The sequence below is a fragment of the Theropithecus gelada genome, chromosome 13, assembly GCF_003255815.1.
Source record: "Theropithecus gelada isolate Dixy chromosome 13, Tgel_1.0, whole genome shotgun sequence".
Classification (NCBI taxonomy): domain Eukaryota; kingdom Metazoa; phylum Chordata; class Mammalia; order Primates; family Cercopithecidae; genus Theropithecus; species Theropithecus gelada.
Genome location: NC_037681.1, coordinates 14,812,080 through 14,832,654, shown reverse-complemented (window position 1 = coordinate 14,832,654; position 20,575 = coordinate 14,812,080). Strand labels below are relative to the sequence as shown.

The 20,575-nt window shown below is 42.9% G+C and overlaps 1 protein-coding gene across 1 annotated transcript in view; it reads left to right on the top strand.

Moving 5' to 3' along the window:
* The first annotated feature begins 8,956 nt into the window (after window positions 1–8,956).
* Window positions 8,957–20,575, top strand: part of IL1R1 (interleukin 1 receptor type 1) — a 106,740-nt gene continuing 95,121 nt past the window's right edge. The window contains exon 1 of the mRNA XM_025354437.1: window positions 8,957–9,111. The gene's annotated coding sequence lies outside the window, so the exon portion shown is untranslated. The remainder of the gene's footprint in view (window positions 9,112–20,575) is intronic.

The window sequence follows — 20,575 nt, the reverse complement described above, 5'->3', positions numbered from 1 at the left end:
TCCATGCTGGTCACCCCTACAGCATGGGGACTCTGCTCTTGCAATGTCGGGCACCAAGCTGCAGAATCTAAGCTGAGAATTGGTGATGTGTTAGCTTCACTTCTGTTCAGCTGTCCAGAGGGAAGGGGCCCAGATCTCCAGGAGGAGCTGGTTCAGGTGTCCCTGGGGCAAAGAGAGAAAATGACCATGGTGGCCAAGTCCCCTTCAACTCCCCATGCCCACTGAGCCAGCTTGCCAGGCCCCTCCCTCCATCAGGCTGCCCTTCTTCCCAGGACCATCTCCAGCAGGTATAGGGTACACTGTGCCCGCCCCCAGGAAGCCCACCCCAGGCAGACAGGGCCAGGCATGCAGAGGTTTCTCTCTCGTTATAGAAGTATCTACATTATATAAATACACACACACACATATATTTTATATATATATATAACATATCAAATATGCTTCTTGGCCTACAGTGTCTAAAATATTTACTATTTTAGAAATGTTCGTCTCTCCCAGTGCTACCTGATTATGGCCGTGCATTACATGACCTCATAAAGATTTAACCGCTTTTAATAACAATAAACAATCATATTAGCTACCATTTATTGAGGCTCAGAAAGGTTGAGTAACTTGCCTAAGGTCACACAGTTAGGAACTGGCAGAGCGGGATCTTGCAGTGACAGTTTCGAGGGAGAGGAGAATCACTGATAGACTTGGTTCATGCCACGCGGATGCAGGCGTCCCCTGGGACTTCACCTTCTCCAGGGCTGCCCTCACTCCAGAACTGCTGGTCAGCTCTGTGACCCGTCTCTCCTCATGAACTTGCTCTGGGGTGGCTGCCAAAACTTCTTTTTAATTATTATGGTCCTGCGTGAGAACACTGGGCCAGAAGCTTCTATTTTTCCAGCGTTTTCTTTCCTGTGGGGCCTCCCAGCTTCAGCGATTCCTTTGTAACTTGGCTGACACCCCTCCGGTTTCCACTTCACCTTGTGGGTTCAGAGGGGAGACCACGGTGGCTAAGCCCTGCTGAGTGTCATTTCTGGTGTGTCAGAGTTGACAGTTCCCCTGCTTCTTGACTACTCCTGACTCATCTTTACGGAGCAGACACATCTCACTTCTTGAGCATCACCGAAGAATGTTCTGTAAATTAAAATTTCCAGGAATCAGAGCTTACTGCTCGGAACACTCAACTTTAGAAACTTTTGCACATTAATCTTTACAGAATCAATTTCACCATGGCTTGCCCTCTTAAGCAGAGCTCATGGCACACATTTAACCTTTTCCGAAAACTTAGCACACCCACATATTCTTAAACAGAGCTCATTGTATACATTTAATCTTTTCCTGGTAACTTAACATGTCCACTGAAAACATTAGTGATTGTGTATGCCGCAGCAGACAGACAGCATGAAATTTATATGAGATCTTGATGGCTGGGCGCGGTGGCTCACGCCTGTAATCCCAGCACTTTGGGAGGCTGAGGCGGGCGGATCATGAGGTCAGGAGATCGAGACCATCCTGGCTAATTTGGTGAAATCCCGTCTCTACTAAAAATACAAAAAATTAGCCAGGCGTGGTGGCGGGCGCCTGTAGTCCCAGCTACTCGGGAGGCTGAGGCAGGAGAATGGCGGGAACCCAGGAGGCGGAGCTTGCAGTGAGCCGAAATCACACCACTGCACTCAAGTCTGGGCGACAGAGCGAGACTCTGTCTCAAAAAAAAAAACAAAAAAAACTTGAGGTTTCCGATTCTTCATCTGTGAATGGGGATAAGAGTAGTCCTGAGCCTGTAGGATTCAGGGAGGGGGAAATGAAATGATTTACGGAAAGCCCTTGGCATGAGGCTTGGCACATAGTGCCCTAGGATCCCTTGGCAGGAGCGTCTTAAACGTGATGCTAGGGTCCCATCCAAGACCAGCCAGATCAATATCTCCAGGGCTGCTGCTGCTCCAGCATCGACGTTTCTGTTTTGATTTGCTTTCAGCTGAGCTCAGATGGCAACCAGCTCGAGGTGGCAACCAGAGTTCTAGGTGTGTCCAGGTGTTTGCCCCAACTCTAAATGGCCCATCCTGCTGAAGTTGTTGAGAGTTTACAGTTTCTTTTTGGAGTTCTTTTCTGCCTCCTCCGTTTCCTAATGTTCTTACAAGCAGCTGATACTTAACTGAGGGCCAGTCTCCTAGGCACTGCACTGAGCACTTTACTGGCTTTGATCAAGCACTTTTCTGACTCTTCCGTCTTCACCCCAACCTGGTCCCAGGTGGCCACGGTGTTGTTCTGGGGGCCGTGCAGGTGCCCATAGCGTGCATGCCCCTTAAATTTGGGGCCTTAGGCACCTGCTTGCCTTCCCCTAGTTCCAGCCCCAGCCCACTGAGCCCCTGCTCTATTTACCCCCCTTCATTCTCCACCAGGGTCAGAATCCACGTGGTTTTGCTCACTGATGTGCCAGTCCCTAGAACTGTGCTTGCACACGGTGGGTACTCATGAGTGCATGAGCAAGCGAGTGGGCCCCACAGGGACCCTGTGCATTGGGTTCCATCATTATGCATCATTCCTCTTTTCAGATGAGGAAACTGAGGCACTGACAGGCTAAATAGTTTGCCCAAGGTCCTTAGTGAGTGGAGGCTCCACCCTGGCTCTGAGGTCTTGGCCCTCGCAGACTGCTTCCTGATTCTGTCACTTTGGCTGCGCTGAGAAGCTCTGGCATGCAAAGGGCTCCTCAGTCCGGGAAACCCGTCAACATATTTCTAAAAGGAATTGTGTGATAAGTAAGACGCCCTGAGTCTTACTGATTGTTTTCTCCCTCCCTTTTCCTGACAAGATAAGCCCCGCTATTTTCCAACAGATAAAACTGTGAGCTCAGAAAATTTGAAATTTTCTTAATTCTCAGCCCAGTTCTTGACCCAGTTCCTGTCACCCACCACCCAGCAAAGGTGTTTGTCCCTGGGCTGAGGGTTGCCTCTGATGGCTCATTTAGCCTCAGGGAAGGGAGGAAGAAAATGAAAACATTCCAGAGGGAGAGTTAGGCTTCCCAAGAGTGAGTGGCTGCCCCTCCTGCTCACAGGTATCTGGCCAGGGTGGGGGCACTGCTGTGTTGCAGACACGCTCCTTAAAGAGTGCTCTGTTCCTGCTTGGAGTAGGAGACCCTCCCTCGTAGGGCTGTGGCCTCTCTGCCAGCCAGGCGGGGCCTCAAGTCTGATGGAGGACGGCATCTGAGGACAGGGTCTGAGAGTACACGGTGTGCTGCCCTGCTCTGTGGCTGAGGTCCCTGGGTGACTGCAGGCTGAGGCTGCTTAGAAGTGAGGAATGCTGAGTCAAGGGGATGAACCGGCCTCTTCTTTCTGAGAAGCCAGGGTGATCGCTGAGTCATGCCATGCTTGGCTAACACATGTGCAACCTGCTTTTTATCTTCTCTTTCCCAACCCCATCTCTTCTTCGGGAATCATTTACCAGATGTGTGGCTTGAGTGTCCATTCCCGCAACAAAAACGCTCTGCAGTAAGGCTCCGAGAAGGCTGTGTTTGTGTTGGACTGCTCTAGACCGTAACTTTGAACTCTGTCTTTCTACTACTGCCTAGCTGCCTCCTTGCTCTCAGGGAAAGAGCTTCATTTTATTGCAGACGTATGATTAAAGTCACACATGGTCAATATTCCGAACTTTCTGTCAATTCTTAGCAACCCCACGAGGAAGCCTGGCTAATAATGGTGTAGACACAGCGATGGGGCTGTGTGGACTCTGAACTCGCTTCCAGGAATCTCTGAGCTGGGACAGTCTGGTGACATGATTTCCATGTGCCGTGTTTTATTCATACCACCCTGAAGCAAGAGCCATGGAGCTGAACCCCCTACAGAGCGGCTTGTTTCTAATGGATAGGGCCCATTGCCCATCATGAGGGTGGACCTTTTTATTGGACTTATTTAGAGACATAGGCTATGTACATGCAGCCCAGAGTGCATAGAGAAATTTTGAGCCAGTCATGGACATGGAGAGTGGAGGGGAAGGGATAATGGGGCCATGAGAGGCTCTCCTGCCCTAGGGTACCTCTCTTCCCTGCTATCATGCCCTCATTTCATGGTTGAGGAGAGGAGGAAGTAATGGGGGCAGGAAGAGGGTGCACTTGGGAAGAAGAGGGTATATTTCTGGGAAGCCTCATGTAACATGAATGTGTGGTGTAGAGGGCCCGGAGGAAAGTCACAGTGACTTTGGTAAGGGGCAGAAAAGATCATGAACATGGGCACTGCTGATAGTGGGTTGACGTGATGCCACCCGCTCCCAACGCCCTCCCTGTTCTCCGGCTTGTTTGAGGGGTGGTCTGAGCCCTCACCGTGTCAATGCTTCACAGCTTCTCCCAACTTCTCAGTGCTGTTGCATCTGCTTTCTGAAGCATGTTAAATGTGCATTTTCCCTCCGTCTCCACTGCCTTAGCCTAGATCCCCTTCATCAAGCCCCGGGGATGGTTGTTCCAGCTACTAACTGGTCTCTGTGCCTCTACTTTCCGCTACTCCAACCCTCTCCCAGCTTCCTAGAGAGGGTATCTTTCTGAAGCACAGATCCCTCCCAACAGAGTCTTCTGTGGGAGAAAAAATTAACAACCTGTTATCAAGCATAGCCCCTGAGCCTTTGTCCCCCTGCGGTATGGGGCAGATCTCACTCAGAGGGCAGCACCCTTCCCGGAGTGCTCACGGCCCCTAATCCCTGCTTAAGGGGACTAGGGGACTGCATGGGCCCGGCAGGGGCACTGCAGAAAGCAGCTGGAGGAGTCCTAACCAGCAGCACCTCACTTGTGCCACACTGCCCAGCTGCTCTCAGTGAGTCAGCACACTGTGGTCGAGCAATGCGAGCCCAGAGGCAGAGTCCAGCATGCTTTGCAGGACATAGAGGCATTTCCCAAACTCGCTGAGACCTACCTTTCTATTCTCTCTCCTTTTTTTTTTTTTTTAAAACAGTGGCCACCACCCTACCCTAACCTTGTACCTTTCCTGGAGCCCCGTCTGCTTTTTTCCCTGTGTGTTTTGCACATGCTATTGGCCTCTGCCATGCGCTTTGTCCTCTTCTCTGTCCAGGGCAGCCCCTTCTGACTTTTCAGTCCCTGCCCAGTTGCGAAGGCTTCCTTCACCCCTCGGGTACTTTGTGCGCTTGTGTGTTGTAGTGCTTCTGAGGTCTTGTTTTATTTTCTCAATCTGATTTTTAAAAATCAACTTATTTTGTTCTAATTCACAAACAAGAAAATGCACCCATTTTAAGTGTGCAGTTTGATGTAGTTTGAAAAATGTGTATACCTGTGTAATAACCACAACAGGCAAGATATAGGATATTTCCAACCCCTCAGAAGATTCCCTTGTGCCCCTTCCTGGTCAGTCCCCCTTAGCCTAGTCCTACAAAATTATTGGTTTGATTTCTATCGTTATAGATTTGATGGTCATTCCTGGAGCTTCATATACATGGAGCACAGAGTACGTGCTTGTGTGTGTCTAGCTGCTTGGACTCAGAATGATGTTCTGGGATCCATTCATGTTGTGTGCATCAGTAGATGATCCCTTTTCTTGATGAGCACTCTTCCACTATGTGACTATGCCACAGTTGGTTTACCAGTTCTCCTGCAGCTTGGGCACTTTCTAGTTTGGGCTATTATTCGTAAACCTACTGTACAGTACAGCTGTTTCATGGGCAGATATTTTTATTTCTCTTGAGTAGACATCTAGGAATGGAACTACTGAGTCAAAGACAGGTGTATGTTTAGTTTTATATGAAAGTGCCAGCATTTTCCCCTGAGTAGCTGCAGCACTGAGCATTCTCCCCAGCAGTGCAGAGAGCTCCAGTTGCTCCACATCTTTGCCAACATTCGTTCTTGCCCATCTTCTGAATTTTAGCCATTCTGGTAGGTGTGCAGTGCTCGCTTGTTGCATTAATTTACATTCCCCCTTATCACAGTGTATTTTAATTATCTGCTTAAGAGTCAGTCTCGCCCATCAGAATTCAGTGCAGGGAAACTACAGTCACTTTTGCTGGTTGAATGAACAGTCTGAACATCATATGGTCCCTTTCCTCACTTCACTTAAAATCAAATAGGGATGGCCGGGTACGGCAGCTCATGCCTGTAATCTCAGCACTTTGGGAGGCTGAAGTGGGTGGATCACCTGAGGTCAGGAGTTCAAGACCCGACTGGCCAATATGGGGAAACCTTGTCTCTACTAAAAATACAAGAAATGAGCCGGGCCTGGTTTTGGGCACCTGTAATCTCAGCTACTCGGGAGGCTGAGACAGGAGAATTCCTTGAACCCAGGAGGTGGAGGTTGTAGTGAGCCAAGATCAAGTCACTGCAGTCCAGCCTGGGCAATACAGCAGGACTCCATCTCAAAACAAAACAAAACAAAACAACCGCAGGACATCCTGGACAGATGATGCATTGGTGCCAGGTGAAGGTGGGGTGACTCACCATCCCAGTGTGCCCAGGCCTGAGGGATCTCTTGGGCTGCAGGACATTCAATCCTAAAACCAGGACAGTCTTGGGCAAACTAGGGTGGTTGGTCATCCAGGAAGGTAATGGGCCAGCATGAAGATAGCAGTGTGACATTTAGTCATAATTACACTAAAATGGGACTTTGTTTCTCTATAATTGATCTTAACTTAGCTCATGAATCCCTACTTCTGCTTATGGTGGAAAAATTCAGTTTTTTCCAGCTGGTATGGTTTGGCTATGTCCTCACCCAACTTTCACCTTGAGTTTTAATAATCCCCATGTGTCAAGGGTGAGGCCAGGTGGAGATAACTGAATCATGGGGGCAGTCTCCCCGATACTGTTCTCAAGGTAGTGAATAAGCCTCATGAGATCTGATGGCTTTATAAAGGGCAATTCCCCTGCACACACTCTCTTGCCCACAGCCATGGCAGCCATGTAAGACATGACATTGCTCCTCATTTGCCTTCTGCCATGATTGTGAAGCCTCCCCAGCCATGAGGAACTGTGAGTCCATTAAACCTCTTTCCTTTGTAAATTACCCAGTCTTGGGTATGTCTTTATTAGCAGCGTGAGAACAGACTAATACACCATCTCAGGGTCACTCAGGTCCTCTCAGTCCTACAGATGGTTCCTTAAGGGCTTGAAAGAGCTCAAGATTCTCTGCCTTGCCCCTTCTCTCTTCTCTCATTGCTGCCCACAATGGGAGCTGCTCAGTGATATGAACCCGGTCACTACACCTTGTGCTGTTGATTTCTATGTGTCCTGCCTTGTTCCCAGGCCCATGGGGCATGTGCTTTGTAGGAATAGCCCGGGAACTTTCCAAAACCCTTCTGTAGCTTGCTGGGGTGATTTGAACCGTGAGACTTCCCTCAGGTATCCCTCCCTCCCCCACCCGCCGCCAACCCCCTTGTTGCCCATCCACATGCTCCATTGTGTAGGTGGGTTTCAATCTTTCAATCCAAGGTTTGCAGTCTCCTTGGCTTGAGCCTGGAAATCAACACAGTTTCCTCCTTTCCTCATGCCCCCTGCTCCCTAACTTCCATTTCTGGCCCAACCCTAGTCATCTGCCCTCAGTATTCATTGTGTTATGTGCTGGTTCAAACATGTACCTCCCTTGAACAGGAACTCTCTGGTTTATGGCATAACCTTATGCTCCAGGCTCTTGATATATAAGGATATGTTCTAGAGTTCCAACAAGTAAAAGCAAAAATAAAACCAAAACTCTTCTCTCAAGTGGCAGACTTAAAAGTCAAGGTTTTTAGGATTTACATTTTGAAAAATCAGCTTGGTGGCTATGCTGGTTTCTAGACTCCAGCCTGCACCTGCCCTCCTGTCAGGGCAATGCCCGGGGAATGCAGCCTGCTGCCTTAGTGTGGGGGCAGCAGGCATAGAGGAGGATGGAGGAGGGAGGGAGGCGGCTCTGGAGTGAGGTTTGAAGACTTCCTGGAGATGTGTGACCGGAGATTGACTTTAAAGGGCAAACTTTGGCTAAGGAGGTGCAGGGGCTGGAAACGCCTTCCACAGATGAAATCTGGCAGGAATCAAAGCACAATGTTGGCTGTGCCTGGTGTCAGCCCCCGATAAGCAGCCTGACTGCAGGGGAGGACATGGCTACAGGGCAGATAAGATGGAAGGGCGGTTGGGGAGGTCCCTGGGCAGTTTATCTTATACCTCCCATTGGCTTCTGCGAGCCCAGGTGGGTGCCAAGGTTGGCCACCTCCCCCAGATCTGCTCTCCTATTTGCAGCACACCTCTCTGGGACAAAGAGTTTTTCCTCAGCCTTCACCACCCATGGAGGAGGTGTGATAACCTCTATTCTCAGAAAGGAGACTGGGACCCAACCAAGGCAAGTCATTTGCTCGAGACCACAGAGCAAAGATTGACAATTCTGTCATTCCAGAAATATTTGTCGAGTGCCCCTGATGTGTCAGGTAGGTGCACCCTGAACATTTGTTTCGTTTGTACTTAATAACATTTTCAAGAGGACATTACCTGTTTAAGTGAAAAATCTGTAAGGAGTTTCCTATCTTTCCTAAGTCTCTGTGGCACACTGATCACAATCATAGTACTATTTCTCAGGTTACCTAGACACACACAGATGTATGGCTTCCTGAAAGTTACCCAGGCACACACAGATATATGGCTTTCAGAAAGCCGTACATCTGTATAGCTTCGAGGCCCAGCCTTGTTCAACATTTCACTTGGAAGAATTGCTGGCCTGATGACCAACACTGATTGTCAACAACTTAAAACTTCATTGAAGGCTCCTAAAAAAAATCAGTGCCTGTGTGTGTGTGTGTGTGTGTATGTGTGTGTGTTGGTGTGTGTGCATAACATTCATTACTGCAAACTGGAATGGAGTGGGGCTGGAAGGCAGCCCAGAAGCAAGGCTTAGAGCCTGGAGCGGCTGACCTCTTGGGGACACTGCAGCCCTGGCCTGGCCTACTTTTCTCTTCTCCCATATCTGGAAAATGAAAGTAGCCCAACGTATCCGGGGACCTGGCCCAAGACTCCACCCACTGGCAGCTCTTCGCTTATATCTTTTCTTATCGAAAATGGGAGGTGACACCCAGTTTAAGGAAAATTCCAAGGCATTTGTCTCGACTAATGTGAAAGATGATTACATTGGCCAGAGGACTGCCAAGGTTCCCTCTCAGCTGCTGGAGTCAAGGAGTGTAAGGTTTCAAAGGGCCCTCCCTGGCTTCCCTCGGGCCTGTAGTTTGTGACCGTGTCATTTCCAGAGTCAGAAGGCCCAGAGATGGCCCCAGGGAATTGTTTCTGCTTCTAGGGTGTTTGAAGAGACAGAAAGCCAGGGTAAGGTTCACTGAACCTCCAAGCAAAAATAAATGTCCAGAAGGGGCCGCTTTACTCTGAGGACATTGAATAACAACAAAAACTGCCACTGATGAGCCATTTGTGCCGGGCCCTGTGCTGGAGACTTTGAACACCTGTGTTCACCCCTCCCTTATGACACTCATGAAGATATACTATGGTTGTCTTTATTTTCTGGGTGGGAATCTCAGGCATGAGGGTTGGGGTGGCTTGGGGAAGGTGTATATCTAAGAGGTAGCTCTTATTTATTTTATTCTAGAGCTTAAGACACATTCTTTTTCAAGATAGACATGGAACTGGCAAAAAGGATTAAAAGTTAAATAGGGATAACATTATGTAAATTGATCTTATGTTAAAAAAAAGAAAAACCACAAAGATATTTGAAGACTAGGCATCAATATATATTATATCATGATTTTTAAAATCATGCTACCAAGAGTACTTCAGAGCTCCAAAGCTGAAATATATCTGTATACTTATATATCTAAATTAAGGAATACTTACTGCTAAAACCTCAAAAATCAGAAGTATGTAAAGGAAGAAATAAAAGCTCCCTCTTCCCCTCTGATTCTAATTTGTATCAAATTTATATCTCTATGTGTATCTCAATTTGCCTTTTTAACTAAATGCGGTTATATCAGACATATCATTCCGTAACATTTTCCTCTATTAATGACAACTAATGGACATCTATGCATGGCGCTGTATATAGAGCATACTTCCTTGAAAAATCCCTTGCATGGCATTTTATTCTTGAATAAATGCCACTTGTGTGGCATTTTATTGTAAGGTTGTGTCATAATTTATGTATTCAGTTCCCTGGTGATGGCTTTATCATGGGGTTTTTGGCTGAAAGTATCAGAAAGTGGCCCAAACTGGCTTAAACAAATTTACCATCTCATGTAACTGAAGTTCAAAGAAAGAGTGGCTTCTGAGTGGGTTCCATACTACTGGCATAGTGTTTGGCATTTCCTTCTATGTCTCCTCCTCTGTGTGTTGGTTTTGTTTGAAGATTATTCCCCTTTATGGTGGCAAAATGGTTTTTGTAGTGGCACCAGGCTTTACAACCTCTTGCGAGGGAAGAGGGAGAAATGCCATGCCTTGATGTGCCAAGAGAGAGGCGTGAGATTCACCCTGGTTGAACCTCAGGGTGCCGGTGTCCTCTCCTAGATCAGTGGCTGCCAAGGGCCATCTTCCAAGGAAGCTCCTGGACTATACATCCTCCACAATGGGCCCTTAGAATTGGTCCATATTTTTCAAAATTGCAAATAATGTTTAAAATCCTTATACTTGGCCGGGTGTGGTGGCTCATGCCTGTAATCCCAGCACTTTGGGAGGCTGAGGTGAGTGGATCACCTGAGGCCAGGAGTTTGAGACCAGCCTGGCCAGCATGGCGAAACCCCATCTCTCATAAAAATACAAAAAAATTAGCCAGATATGGTGGCCTGTGCCTGTAATCCTAGCTACTAGGGAGGCTGAAGCAGGAGAACTGCTTGAACCCTGGAGATGGAGGTTGCAGTGAGCTGAGATTGAGCCATTGCACTGCAGCCTGGGTGACAGAGCAAGACTCTGTCTCAAAAAAAAAAAAAAAAAAAGAAAGAAAAAATTCTTACACTTCACATATAGCACTGTTTTCTTGGGCAATTATCTGTTTAGGATAAACTAGAAATAATATTGCTAGGCCAAATAGAATATGGGTTTTAAAAGTTTAACACTTTATCCTCCAAAACAGATTTTAATAGTTTACACTTATAATAGATGTGCCCGGTTTCTTATGCCTCACTTACTGGAATATTAGAAATGTTTTAGTCTCTCCCAAAACATGGCATTTTTCTATTATCTTAATTCACATTTCTTTGGTTATTACTGATCTTGAACATATTTTTCACATTTATTGGCTGTGCTTTTTGCTTTTTGCTTTTTTCTTCTGTGGACTGTTTATTCATGTCTTTTGCAGTATTTTCTCTTGGATTTGTGAGAATCGTTTATTTATTGTAAACATTAAACCTTGATCGGTAATATATGTTGCAAATATTTTTCCCTAAGTTTTCATTTATTTGCCAAACTTAGTTTTTTTTTTTTCCAAGTTGTCTTTTCTATGCAGAAGTTTTCACTTTTATGTAGCTGAAACTATGAGAAATTTTCCTTTACCATCTCTGAGTTTAACGTCATGCTGAGAAGTCCTTCCTGTCTAGGGAAGATGTGTTCACAGCCTACTGACTGCAGGCACTTCCGGCCAGTTCTGAGCTTGAGCTGAGTCAAATGTAAACAGTTCCTGGGGCTGTGCGTATAGAAACTCCCTTTCTCCTTGGGTCTGGAATACTACGACGCCTTTTCCCTGTTCTCATTTTTCTTAAATGTTTTCATTTAATCCAGGCATTATGAGCCAGGGGATCAACTATTTGCAAAACTCAGTAAAAGGCAGATTCCCAAGGCTCTACTTCTGCTGCAGTAGGTCTGGGGCCAAAGCGTGTGAGAAAGAAAGTGTCAGCATTTATTCATTCCACAGATATTTCATGAGGTTATTCATTCCACAGATATTTCATGAGGGTTCAAGGCATCATTCTAGGGAGCATGGATACAATACGGTGAACGTCATAGGCAAGATTCTTATTCTCATGGAGCCTGCATTCTACTGGGGGAGATGGATGATAGGCAAACAAATAAACAAACAAACTCATCTGAGCACCAAAAAGTCCAGTAGGCAAAGTGCTGACTGTGGAAAAAAAGCTGGGGGTGGAAAGAGAGGCTATGGCCCCTGCAAAATGGAATAGGAGCAAGGATTTAATCATTTGTCTCTGAAAAATCTCAGTGATGAGTTACTTCCCTCCCTTCCCTCAACCTCCAGTTTAGAAGAGACTGATGATAATTGACAGGGATGCACTGGTGGCTTCTCAGAAGCCCATGTGCCTTCTCCACTGCCTTAGTCACCCCTTACTCTGCATTTTCACAGAACCTCAGTGAAATTGCTTAAACCTCAGAATACACGAGAGCCACCCTCATGGCTCTTTCTTGGATGCCAAATAGATAAAATATTGCCTCTTATACCTATGTCTGAATTCTTCTTGCCTTTCCAAGGTAGGAGACAATACCATACTCATTTGACAGCCACCATTTATGGTCAACAAATCTCTAAGCTCAAAGAAGAGAAGAGGCAAAAAGCAACCCTACCTTATGCAGTTAAAAAAACCCCAAAAAACTCCTTTTATAGAGTTTCATTCACCCTTTCTTAAAACCCCCTAAAATTGACGTCAACAATGCCCCTCTTTTATGATGAGAGGATGGAGGAGCAAACAGGTCAAGGGACTTATTCCAGTCGAACGTCTTGGTAGCTCAGTCCCAAGGAGCTCTGCCCCAGTAGTGCCACTTCGAATCCCATGTTCTTTTCATCTTGTCAGTGATGACCAGCACATGGTTTCTAGCTTTGCAGTATAATTTAGGATTTACTCCTTGGGTTTAGTTTTGGTACCTCTAGAAGAAGTTCAAATATTAAGAATTTTGCTAGCTGTCTTGGTGATCTGTTGCTGTGTAACAACCTCTTCCCTTACCCTCAATCCAGTAAAACAACAACCATCTTCTCTTTTCTCATGGTTCTGTGGGCAGTTCTGCTCCACATGATGTGGTCTGGGGCTGCAGTCCTGTGGATGCTTCTTTGGGCTGGTGAGTTTCCATATGGTGCCTTCACATGTCTGGTGCTTTGGTGAGACAGTGGGGAGGCTGGGCTCAGATGGCATGCTGCGATGACTGGGCCTCTCTGCCCGTGTTGTCTCCGGGCCTCTCCATGTGGTCTTTCTGCATTCTCTCCAGCCGAGTGGCCTATTCCTTACACGGTAGTTTGGGGCTCCTAAAAGCGTAGACATGGAAGCTGCTCAACCTTTGTGAGGTGCTGGCCCAGAGCTAGTCTAACATCCCTTCCTCTGCCCTCTGTGGGTAAAACAGAAACACCAAATTCAAGCTGGGAGGAAAACAAAGTCCCTCTTTCAAAGGTGAAAGTGACAATGAATTTGCAGCCCCTTTAAATCCACCACAATGTCCAATCAGGAGCACCCATTTTCTCATTGACCTTCTGCTAAGTGGAAAGGTAGAAGGAATTTTCACAATGGTTTTTAGAAAAGTAAAGCAATACAGGAAAGGATTTTGCTGTCATTTAAAACATGGCCTGCTCTAGATGGAGGACCTTTTGGTGATTTTTATTTTCTTCTTTACTAAACATTTCTGCATTTCATGAAGTTTTTCAGTGTATCATTTTATAATCAGAAAAACAATGCCATTTCATTAAATATATATATATTAACTCATTAAATATCTATCTATATATTTAACTCATTAAATATCTATCTATATAAATTTAACTCATTAAATATCTAGCTCATTGAATATGTATTTTTATTATATATGTATATGTATGTGTGTTTATATATAAATGTGTGTTGTGTGTATTCTTTATACACTTTTCTCTTTTTTTTGAGTTGGACCTTGGCAAAGTCAGTGGTGACACCTGGATTACCGTGTGTTAACTTTAATCAGTTATGTGACATCCATGGGATTGGCAAGTAAAACATGTTACTGGTGGTGGGAGTTTGACTAGATGGCTTCCAGATACCTTCCCAGACACCGTATCTTCAACTCTCTGACCTCATCCAATCCAGACCAACACTTCTTTACTAAGTTTCTCTGTTAAGCAGTTTGCACAGGAAAATGTTTTCATTCAACACATATGCATGATGAGCGTGTTGTGACACTGGCTCTGTGTAGACATAGTGGGCACTGAGGAAATCCGGGGATCCTACCATTAGGAGCTTGTGAGCTGGCAGGGAGCTATGATGATGCACAAAATTATAACAAATGCTGAAAGAACACAGTTAAAAGAGAAATAAAAATTCAAATTTAAATAACTGGTGATTACTAGTTATTTGAAAAAAAAAAAAATTCACCTCTTTCCAAGGAGATTAGATTTCCACTTTTAGAGTTCTTTATACAAATACACATATTCTGAGTTCTTGATCTCAGAACCCCATTGCATACATTGCATGCAACTGGTTTGCAAGTTTTTGGTGCACACCCATGCCACACGTTCCTGATTGTCTGCTATAGTTCCTAGCAATGTCCAGGAAGCCTAGATGACAGAAGTTAATTTCTTCCCAGGGAATGTAAAGCGTATCTTGGCAGATAGGAATGAAAATACAGGTTAAAGACCGAAGATTTCACTGGGAGTGGCTATGAGGAGCCATTTTAATTTCTAGCATCGAATGGGTGGCACAATTGGCTTTAAGATGATCAATCTATTGGCAATGTATCACAGAGCTTCCCAATTGATCTGTGCCAGGGAGGATCAACAGTGCACATCTGAAACTTATTACAGACTAATTTCAAGTGATATTGTACTGCTTCATGTATGATATAAGAACTTTACAATGCTTTTATTTCTCCCTTCTTGGTCTTTGTGTTATTATTGCTGCACATTTTTCTTCTACATATGTTATAAGACCCACACTACATTTTTAATTTTGCTGTTTTGAAATATTTTAAATAATAAAAGTATCTTACGTATGTACCCATGTAGTTACCACTTCTACTGTTTTGTATTTCTTTTTTTTTTTTGAGACGGAGTCTCGCTCTGTCGCCCAGGCTGGAGTGCAGTGGGGTGATCTCGGCTCACTGCAAGCTCTGCCTCCCGGGTTCACGCCATTCTCCTGCCTCAGCCTCCCGAGTAGCTGGGACTTCAGGCGCCTGCCACCATGCCCGGCGAATTTTTTGTATTTTTAGTAGAGACAGGGTTTCACTGTGTTAGCTAGGATGGTCTCGATCTCCTGACCTTGCGATTCGCCCGCCTCATGTTTCCATTTGGTACAATTTTCTTTTTATCTGGAGGGCTTCCTTCAACATTTCTTATAGCGCAGTTCTGCCGGTAACAAATGATTTCAGTTTATAGATGTCTGAAAGTGACTTCATTTTATCTTCATTTCTGAAACATATTTTTGCTGCATAAATTTTTAAAGATCTAGAATTACTTCTTTTAGCACTTTAAAGATATTGATCTAGGGTCTTTTGGCTTGCATTGTTTCTAATGAGAAATCTGCTGTCATTCTTTTTTCTTTTTTTTGCTGTTCTTTGGCAACTGTTAAGATTTTCTCTTTAGCATGTATTGTAAGTGTTTGATTGTTATGTACCTTAGTATAGTCTTCATAGTTTTTGCATTAGGGCTTGTTGCCCTTCTTGGATCTGTGGGCTTGCAGTTACTGTATTTGGGGGGTTTGTAGCCATTATTTATTCAAATTTTCTTTTTTCTATTAATTCCTCTCTCCCAATCCCCCCTTGGGGGACTTCCATTACTCATATATTTGGATGTTTTACATTGTTCTACAATTTATTAATGTTCTGCTCATTTTTTCAATCTTCTTTTCTCACTGCTTAATTTTGGGTACTTTCTATTGCCATGTCTTGAAGTTTAATAATGCTCGCTCGCTCCTTCCTTCCTTCCTTCCTTCCTTCCTTCCTTCCTTCCTTCTTTCTTTCCTTCCTTCTTTCCTTTCTTCCTTCCTTCATCTTGCTCTGTTGCCAGGCTGGAGTACAGTGGTACAATCTCAGCTCACTGCAACCTCCACCTCCTGGATTCCAGCAATTCTTGTGTCTCAGCCTCCCGAGTAGCTGGGATTACAGGTGCCTGCTGCCATGCTGGTCTAATTTTTGTATTTTTAATAGAGGTGGGGTTTTGCCATTTTGGCCAGGCTGGTCTTGAACTCCTGACCTCAGGTGATCCACCAACCTTGGCCTCCCAAAGTGCTGGGATTATAGGTGTGAACCATGGTGCCCGGCTGAAGTTTACTAATCTTTTCTTTTGTAATGTGAATTTGCCATAATACAATCTAATGTGTTTTCTTAAATCCAAGATATAGATGATTTTATCTCAATTAGTTTTTTTACCTTAAAAAATCTCTTTTATGTCTCTATTCCACATGCTTGATATTTCCTCTAGCATCTTGACCTTATAGAAGAGTCATAATAAATGTTTTCATGTCCTTGCTTGTTAATTCTTGTTCTGTGTTAGTTCTGGATCTGTTTTGATTGATTCATTTTTCTCCTCCTGTTGGTTATATTTTCCTGCTTCTTTGCATGCTTGGTGATTTTTTACTGGATTGTAGGAATTGTGAGTTTGACATGCGGGTTAGACCTAACATATACAGAACACTCCACACAAGAACAGTGAAATACACATTTTTATCAACTGCACATGGAATATTCTCCAGGGTTGACTCTATGTGAAGACATAAAACAATGCTTAATACACTAAAAAAGAGAGAAATCATACAAATATGTTCTCTGATAATAATGAAATGAAATGAGAAATCAATAAAAGAAGAAAATTTAGGAAAGTCATGAATATGTGAAAATTAAACAATATACTCTTAAATATCAAATGGGTCAAAGAAGAAATTAAATGAGAAATTAAAAATACTGTAAGATTAAAGAAAATAAAAGCACAATATATCAAGCTTATGGGGTGCAGCTAAAGCTATACATAGAGAAAAAATTAGAGAAATAAATGAGTGTATTACAAAAAAAGATCTTAAATGACGTATCATTCCACTCTAATAAACTAAAAAAGAAGAGAATACTAAATGCCAAATATCAGAAGGAAGTACATAATTAAGATCAGAGTAGAAATAGATAAAATAGGGAACAGAAAAAAATAGAGAAAATCAACAGACCAAATATAGGTTCTCTTCTCTGAAAAGATAAACAAAACTGGCAAAGCAGTCACTAGACTGATCAAAAATTGAAAGATGACTCAAATAACTAAAATCAGGAATTAAAGAGGGAATCTTACAGAAATAAGAAGGATTATAAGGGTACACTATGAAAAAATTATATGCCAACTAATTAAATAGCCTAGCTGAAAGGGACAGATTCCTAGAAAGACAACCAAACTGGATCAAGAAGAAATAGATAATCTGAATGGGACTGTAATAAAGAAAGACACTGAAATAGTAGTTGAAAAACTTCCCACAAAAAAAAGAAAGCCCATGCCCAGATGGTTTTGCTGGTGAATTACACCAAACATTTAAAAAAGATGAGCAGTAATCCTTCAAAAAACTATTTCAAAAGTAGCAAAGGAAGGGACACTTGCCAATTCATCCTAAGAAGCCAGTATTATTACCCTGGTACCAACACCAGATGAAAACATCATATGTAAAGTAAAATAAAGACCAATATCCCTGATGAATATAGACATACAAATCCTCAGCAAAACACTGGACATGAAATAGAGCAGCTTTAAAATAATTATACACCATGACCAAGTGGGAATTATCCTAAGAATGCAACTTTATATCAACATCCAAAAATCAATCAATGTAATGCAACATATTAATAAAGGATCGAATTGCATCATCATCTCAATAGATGCAGACAAAATGTCTGATAAAATCTGACACCCTTTCAAGATTAAAAAAAAAACAAAACCAACAACAATCAACAGAGTAGGAATAGAAGAGGACTTTCTTAACCTGATAATGGGCATCCAAAAAACCCCACAGTTAACATTAATGATCAAAGACCAATAGCTTTCCCTCTATGATCAGGAAGAAGAGAAGAATGTTTACTCCCACCACTTCTATTCAACATTGTACTGGGAATGCAAGTTAGGGAAATTTGGCCAGAAGAAATAAAAGGGATTCACATTGGAAAAAACTAGCTCTTTTCTTAAATGACCTGGTCTTGTATATAGAAAATTCTAAGGAATCCACTTAAAACTTAGACTACTAAACAAGTTTAGTAAGTTTGCAAGATACAAGATCCATATATGAAAATTAATTGTATTTTTGTACATTAGCAATGAAAAATTTGAAAAGGAAATTAAGAAAACAATTCTACTTACAATAGCTTCAAAAAGAATAAAATAGTATAAACTTAAGAAAAGAAGCGCAAGACTTGTACACTAAAAGTATGAAATATTATTCAAAATAATTTTGAAATTGCTAAGTTAATTGAAAGACATCCCATATTCATGAATCAGAGGACTTAATATTTTTAAAGATGGCAGTACTCCCCAAATGTATCCCAGATCTATCACAATCCTGATGAATTTCCAAATTGTCTTTATTGCCAGAAATTGAAAAACTACTCATAATATCCACAAGGAAATGCCGAGGATGGAGAATATCTAAAACAATCTTGAAAAAGAACAAAGTTCAATGACTTACACTCCCACTTTAAAACTTACTACAAAGCAACAGTGTTCAAGACAGTAGGATGTTCTCAGAGTAGAAATATAAAAATCAATAAAAATAGAATTGTGAGTTCAGAAACATCCCCTTACATTTATGATCAATTGATTTCAGCAATTCAGTGGGGGAAAGAATAGTCTTCTTAATGAAAGGTGCTGGGACATCTGGATATCCACATGTGAAGAAAAAATTTGCATCTCTATCTTGTACTATACACAAAAAATAACTCAAAAAAGCAATCATAGGACTAAATGCATGATCTAGAATTGCAAAACTCTTAGAAGGAAATATAAACATAAATCTTTGTGACCTTGAAGTGGACAATGATTCCTTAACTATACAGCGCCAGAGCACAAGCAACAACAAAATAGACAGTTGCACTTCACCAAAATTTAATCCTTTCATGTTTTAAAGTACTGTCTTAAGAAAGTGAAAATATAGCTCATGGAATGGTATAAAATATTCGCAAATTATCTGATAATGAACTTCTATCCGTAATATACACACAGCTCTTATAAATTAACAATAAAAAGAGAACACAATTAAAAAGTGGGCAAAAGATTTGAATGGACATTTATCCAAAGAGGATAGGTAAGTGGCTGCTAAGCACATTAAAAGATGCTTGACATTACTGGTCATTAGGAAACGCAAAGCAAACCATACTAAGATACCTTCCACTAGAATGATGGAATGAAAGAGGCCAGAAATAATAAATGTTAGTGAGGACACAGAGAAATTGGTACACTCATTTATTACTGGAAGGAATGTAAGATGGTACAGCTACTTTTAAAATAGTTTGTGGTTCTTTGAAATGTTCAGCATAGAGTTGCTGTATGACTCAGCAATTCCACTCCTAGGTATCTATGTGACATAATTAACACAAAAATTTGTACACCAATTTTCATAGCAACATTATTCAAAATAACCAAAACATAGAAACAACCCAAATGTCCATTAATGGATGAATGGACTAACAATATGTGGTATATCCACACAACGGAATATTATTCAGCCATAGAAAGGAGTGAAGTACTACCTATACATAGTACAACACAGATGAACCTTGAAATCATTATGCTAAGTGAGAGGAGCTAGTTACAGAAGCCCACACAGTGTATAATTCCATTTATATGGAATGTTTAGAATAAGCAAATTTATAGAACCAGAAAGTAGTATAGAGATTGCCAGGGGCTGGAAGAAAGGAGAAGGAAGAGTGATTGCTAATGGGTGTGAAGTTTCTTTTGGGGGTGATGAAAATGCTCTGAAATTGGATAGTGGTGATGGGTGCACAACTCTACGAATACACTGAAACCCTTTGAATTGTACACTTTTAAAAGGGTAATTTTATGGTGTGTGAATGACATCTCAGTAAAATTCTCATTAAAATAAGAATATATGAGAATATCTATCTCTGAGTGTAGAGATTTTTGCAAATCCTGCAGAAATATGCTGAATTAGTTGAAACCAGCCAAGGGAGCCTGGGGTGGGAGAGTTTGAACCACACCCAATGGCCTGCATCTGGTGCTCTCCCAAGATCTGTGGAAATAATCTTCCAACCTGCAATGTACCAGGGCATCTACTGGCCTGGCTCCACAGTGGTTTCAGGCATTGCTCTACAAATGATCAAGTTTTCATTCTAGAGTACGAATGAGGATTGAGTTACACTAACTGTACAAGGGACAGGAAATAACAGCTCCTTCCCTGTCCTGGGGTCAGGGGTTTGAAAAGCACCTCATCTATCAGTGAATATCCAGCTTCCTGGCAAAGGAAAGGGCTAGGGGATTTGCTCACCGCCACCACTCCGCCGCCTCCGTTTAGAAACCCAATGCGAATTAGGCCTGAATGGCAACTTGATTCTCATGTGAATATCAGAGAAACACATGTGTTGCAGCCTACACTGGAAGTCATAATGGCTTCAGTCTGATAGTGGATTTGGGCTTAATGGTTGAGCAGCTCCAGTGGCTTCCTCTCTTGATGACATTGGTGGCTGTGAGATGAACTACTCAGTGTCATCAGTCATCATTATCAATGGCCCATTTGCCTGGGATGCTTTGGAAGAATGAAAAAGAGTGAAGGCAGT